Source organism: Peromyscus californicus, unplaced genomic scaffold (assembly GCF_007827085.1).
Source record: "Peromyscus californicus insignis strain IS unplaced genomic scaffold, ASM782708v3 Scaffold_3__1_contigs__length_106647218, whole genome shotgun sequence".
Classification (NCBI taxonomy): Eukaryota; Metazoa; Chordata; class Mammalia; order Rodentia; family Cricetidae; genus Peromyscus; species Peromyscus californicus.
In genome coordinates this window covers 65,782,098-65,788,097 of record NW_026294551.1, presented here as the reverse complement: position 1 = coordinate 65,788,097, position 6,000 = coordinate 65,782,098, and positions in this window count along the sequence as shown.

The window sequence follows — 6,000 nt, the reverse complement described above, 5'->3', positions numbered from 1 at the left end:
GCACTGCCAAGTGGCACAGAGAAGATTCCCGAGCCTCAGATTCAACTTCTAGGAACTTTCCTGAGAATTTTTCCTGATCAGCTTGACGGCTCCTTTGAAAGCTGTTTCCAAGTTCTGTTCAACAGGACAACTGTTAGCCGTGAGAGTAAGCTATCCCTTCACGTGTGGGGGAGCATCTCTGGTTTTCTTCTAAGGCAGGGTCTCATGTAGCCGAGGACAACCTTAAACCGATATTCCTCCTGCCTCCACTTCCAGAGTTCGGGGGTTACAGGTGTGCATCCCCACACCCAGTTTACACAGTACTGGGCAGGAAGCCCCAGACTCCATGCGTGCTAGGCAGGCACTCTACCGACTGAGCGACGCGCTCAGCCCCACACAAGAGTGTCGTGCTCACATTTGACCGCCTTTCACAGCATTTATTTCTGCAGTTGCCGACGACAGAGGCAAATGATCCCTGATTTCCCTTTATAGCAGTTGCCTTTCAATATTAATTTATTTAGGAATAAAAGATGGAATTGATTCAAGTATTAAGAAAACCAGGGTAATAACAGAGCAGATGGTGTGTAAGTGTGACACAAAGCAAGAAATGGTGGAACAGAAATGCAGAGGTAGGAACCCCTGACTGTCCCCCCCAAAACCCCCACCCTCCCTACCTCCTTACTCCCCACCCCACCCCTGAGCTCGCACACCCAGGAGTCTCATGGCCTTCCTTCCTCCCAGCTGTGGAGCTATTGGGTCTCTTCCCTGAGCTCAGGTTTCCTCTCTTGAGTGAGGGAGTTTGTGTTAAATCATTCCTAATGTTTTGTGGCATCTGGTTTGTTTCTCCAGGCCTGGAATTCACCAGATTTTAATTCAGACTTGCGAGAGCTGCCCTTTCTAACACTGTAGACAAGCCAGCAGCCCCCATCCCACGCCTCTCCCTCCTTGATAAGCAGCCACCTCCCCTCCTGGCCTCCAGCAGGTGAGAGGATGAGTTCTCACAGGGGGGTATTTCATTTGTACTTCATGCCTTTAAATCAAACAGGACCAGGTTGATGCAGGACATTTACCAGGAGAAAAATAAGTTCGTTGACATTTCCTTGTTCACAGCTATTCTACCGGAGGCTCTGGGAGTTCCTCTCTCATCAGCAGACTCTGTTTGCTCATCCAGAGACAACTATGCCCACAGCTCACCACAGCTGGAGTGGGGGAAGGGGAGAAGGACGGGTTTTACTACCAAGCAAGAAGCAGCCTTGTAAATGGAGTCCAAACCTGTGTGGATAAAAAATATGAGGGCTATGTAGGTGGATGCTGGAAGCCAGTTCCCAATTAGCCACTTAGAGTCTTAATATTGATTGTAAATGCTCGGCCAATAGCTCAGGCTTGTTACTAGCCAACTCTTACATTTAAATTAACCCATATTTCTTATCTATGCTTTGCCACGTGGCTTGTTACCTTGCTTTCTACACATCCTGCTTTCTCTGGTCTTCTGGCATCTGTTCCATTCTGCCCTTCTTCTTCCCCTAATTGTCAGTTTGACAATTGGTTCTCCCACCTAACTTTATCCTGCTCAGCTACTGGCCATTCAGTTTCTTTATTAAGCCAATCACATCAACAAATCTTCACAGTGTACAAAAAGATTATTTTGCAGCAGGGCTGGAAAGATGGCTCAATCCATAAAGTACTTGCCCTGCAAACACAAGTGAGTTCAATCATCAGAACCCAAGTTTTTTTTGTTTTTTTGTTTTTTGTTTTTTTTTAAAAAAAAGCCAGGCTTGGTGGCATGCACTTGTAATCCCAGCACTAAAGAAGTAGAGTCAAGTGGATCCCTGAGGCTCACTGGCCAACTAGCCTTGCCTACTTGGTGAGTTCTAGACCAGTGAGAGAGCCTGTCCCAACAAACATAAGGGTAGACAACTCTGGAGGAACAACATGGGAGGTTGCTCTCTGTCCTATACACACATGAAAGCACAGACACACACACACCTGACCAGAAGTGATGAGGAAAAAGACACCTGGGCAGTGGAGGGTACCTAGGAGCTGCAACCAGGCTGCCAATCAGAGTTTAGCTCTTCAACTCCCACATCACTCCTGAGAGGCAATAATCATCACCATTTAGTTCATTTATCTTTTTAAAAATTTTATTTATTTATTTATTTATTTATTTTTTATTTTATGTGCATTGGTATTTTGTCTGCCTGCATGTATGTCTGTGTAAGGGTGTTGGATCCCCTGGAACTGGAATTACAGACAGGTGTGAGCCGCCATGTGGGTACTGGGAAATGAACCCTGGTCCTCTGGAAGAGAAGTCACCACTCTTAACCGTTGAGCCATCTCCAGCCCTATTTCATTTATCTTACTACTCCTTCTCATGTTGCTTACAGCTGCTAAACAGTGGGTCATGTCTCCAATGGAATGTGATGGTTGTGAAAATTTTAGCAATGATAAAGGTTTCTGAATATATAACAACCAAAAATTAATTCAAAACCAAGCATGTCAGGCAAAACACTTTAAAATAATATAAAAATAAAGGTTAACACACACACACACACACACACACACACAGAGTAAATTCATGTTTCTGACTGTGCCCATGTTCTCTGTCATATCCCGTGACTTCACTGCAGCCTTGGTACTGAACACACAACCCAGGCACTCTGCATCTCACCTGCTGTCAACCACTGGATATTAAAGAATGCTGCCTGAGCTGGGGAGATGGCTCAGTGGTTAAGAGCACTGGCTGCTCTTCCTAGAGGACCTGGGTTCAATTCCAAGGACCCACATGGCAGCTCACACCTGTCTGTTAACTCCAGTTCCAGGGGGATCCAACACCCTTACACAGACATACATGCAGATAAAACACCTATGCACATAAAATAAATAAATAATTCTTTTTAAAAAAAAAATGCTGTCTCACTAACCTCAGCCCAGATTCAAGGCTGTGATACGTTCCCAATTGTAATGTCTTGCAATTCAGTCAAAGTTTTCAGTTCGGGTAGAAACATAATGGTCTAATCATGAAAAACAAAGACAGCATTTTCTATCACTCCTCAGCATGCATCAAATTAGTATATGTTTGGAATGGATTGTATTAGAATGTTTGATTTTAAAATTGCTGTTTGGGTTGTGACTTAGGCTTCATTAAAAAATCATTAAATGAATGCTGGCTTGGGATTAAACAGGATTCCCAACAATTTCTGAAATGACTCTAAACACACTCTGTCATTCGTACCATGTAGTCATGTGAATCAGCCTTCTCGGCTGATGATTATAGAATCAAAACACCTACCAGCTCTAAAGAACACTGAAGATGTGTATCCTGCAGCATCAACTATTCAACCCAACATAAATTATATATGTAAAAATAGACCAGCACACCCATCTCATTAGTATGCAAATTTGATTATTTCTGTAATAAATTTCTTAGGCTCAACAGTGAAACAGCTTGATGTCAAGCCTGATGACCTGAGTTCAATTCCCAGGACTGTACATGCTGTGCCGTGCCATGCATGTGTACACACACACACACACACACACACACACACACACACAACTCAACACAATAATTGTTAATGTAAAAATATTAAAATATGTTGCTGCACATTTTATCATTGTGAGTGATCATTTGCTTGTATGCCTATTGTATACACCCGCATACTCTCGATCACATAAAAATAATTTCTTGCCGGGCGGTGGTGGCGCACGCCTTTAATCCCAGCACTCGGGAAGCAGAGCCAGGCGGATCTCTGTGAGTTCGAGGCCAGCCTGGGCTACCAAGTGAGTTCCAGGACAGGCACCAAAACTACACAGAGAAACCCTGTCTCAAAAAACCAAAAAAATAATAATAATAATAATAATTTCTTGGATATAAAGGGTCATACATGGTAAAAGTTTAAGAAACCCTGGTTCATATGGAGAAGTCAAGACTCACTGTTAATTCCAATGCAAGGGACTATTTTGTAAGGGAGTAGGTTGAGATTCAGGGAGGTAAAGTCACAGAGTTAGGTAGAGATAGAGGTGGGCTTTGAACCCAGGTCTTGCTCTTTGCGAATCTTTTTCCAGTTCGGCCTCTCCTGAAGCCTCAGGAAAACACAAGAGCCCAGCAGGAGAAAGACACACAAGGAGGCTCAGCCTCCTAAGTAGTCAGGCTGTAGGTACTACTGAGGCTGGTTGCTTGGTTATTGTTATAAAGACAACCTGTGTCCTTTGTGTTTTGTTTATTTTCTGTTTGTGTTCATTTGTTTCCAGAGCTGAGGTTTGAACTCAGAACTTTATGAATGCTACGAGGCACTCTACCACTGAGCTCCAGCCCCAGCCACTGTGTCACCTGAATCACTTCTGTGGCTGATCCTATGCTCTCACTTCCCGGAGCACAGACACAACCCCCAACCCAACTAGGCCCTCCCTCATCCCCTAGCTTCCTGCCACGCTCATTTCCCCCTCCAAAAAACAATCCAAGAATAACAATATTTGGCTGACGGGAGGAACTGGGCTATGCAGGAAAGGCAGGTCTTCTTGGGGAGGCCTTCACACAGCATCTACCACCATGTTAGTGGGGCTCTGTGAGATGGCAGCCTTTCCTCCCTCCTGTGGCATCTCCCTAGACAGAGAAGAAGCCGGCTCCGCCCTCGCCTGCGAAGCTTCTGCCAGGCAGCAGCAAGGTCCAGGAGCCCTTCAGACACTCTCTGCTCACTCACTCTCCCCCTTTCCTTTGAGCCTGATGTCTTTTTTCATCCCGCACCAAGGGGCTTTGTGTGTGTGCTTCTCTTCATTAATTTGATCACAGAGGGCAGATCTAAGACACGATTCAAATAAATGAAAGGTTCTCTAGGAGCTACCCGGGTAAAAGCAGTCTCCTCTAAGCCCTCATCATCAGCACCTCTGAATTCCTTAGCTAGGAGTACACCGCATTGCCAAAGAAGCGCGTATGCGGTGCACACACCCTGGAGAGCCCTCTGCACTGGCTCTGGCTCCGGGTCACCTTCCTCAGCCACAATCAACCAGACACGTGTTGCGTGTACTTACCACTTCATCATGACTGCCCTGACAGCCTCTGCCCCCCCAGATTAGATTTCAGGAACTAGACTGTCATTTTTCTCTGCCAGGAAAAAAACCTTTGTAAACACAGGGGAGACTAGCCTTCCTAGGCAGCCTAACCAGGAAGCCAGTTGCAACAGAACAGCCCCCCTGGCTGCCTGCCATGAAGCTGCAGTGAGCCTCAGCTTGTATGGGGAGGTTATTTTTTATTGAGAGTGTATGCAGGTCAAAGGTTGTACTGATTCATTTTCTATTGCTGTGATTAAAAAACATGACCAAGGCAATTTATGGAAGGAAGGGGTTATTCTGGCTTACAGTTCCAGAGGGATGAGAGTCTGTTATGGTGGGGAAGCACGGAGGCAGGCATGGTGTCCAGAGCTGGAAGCTGAGAGCTCACATCCTCATCTGCAAGCATGAAGCCGAGAGAGTGAACCAGGTGTAGCATGAGGCTCCTAATCTCAAAGCCCACATCCACCGACACACTTCCTCCAACAAGGCTGCACCTCCTAAACCTCCCCCAAACATCACCATCATCTGGAGACCAAGTTTTCAAATACTGAATCCTGTGGGGGATATTTCTCCCTCAAACCAACAACAGAGGTCGGCTTTAGGCGACATTCCTCAACAGCCATGTCCCTTCTTTTTGAGACAGAGTCTTTCACCGGCCTGGAACCCAGCCTGTCTCTGTCATCCCTGTTATTGGTTGTTTTTGTTCTTTTGCGGGGCCCGCCACCCAGCTCCCAAATAAATCACACACGGAGGCTTATGCTTAATTATAAATGCCTGGCCTTAGCTTGGCTTGTTTCTAGCCAGCTTTCCTTAACTTACCCCATCTACCTTTTGCCTCTGAGTTTTTATCTTCCTCCATTTCTGTATACCTTTCTTTACTTCTTACTCCATTGCTTGCTGTTTATCCTCTGTACCTGTCAGCCCTGCCTATCCTTTCTCCTGCCTCACTATTGGCCATTCAGCTCTTTATTAGAC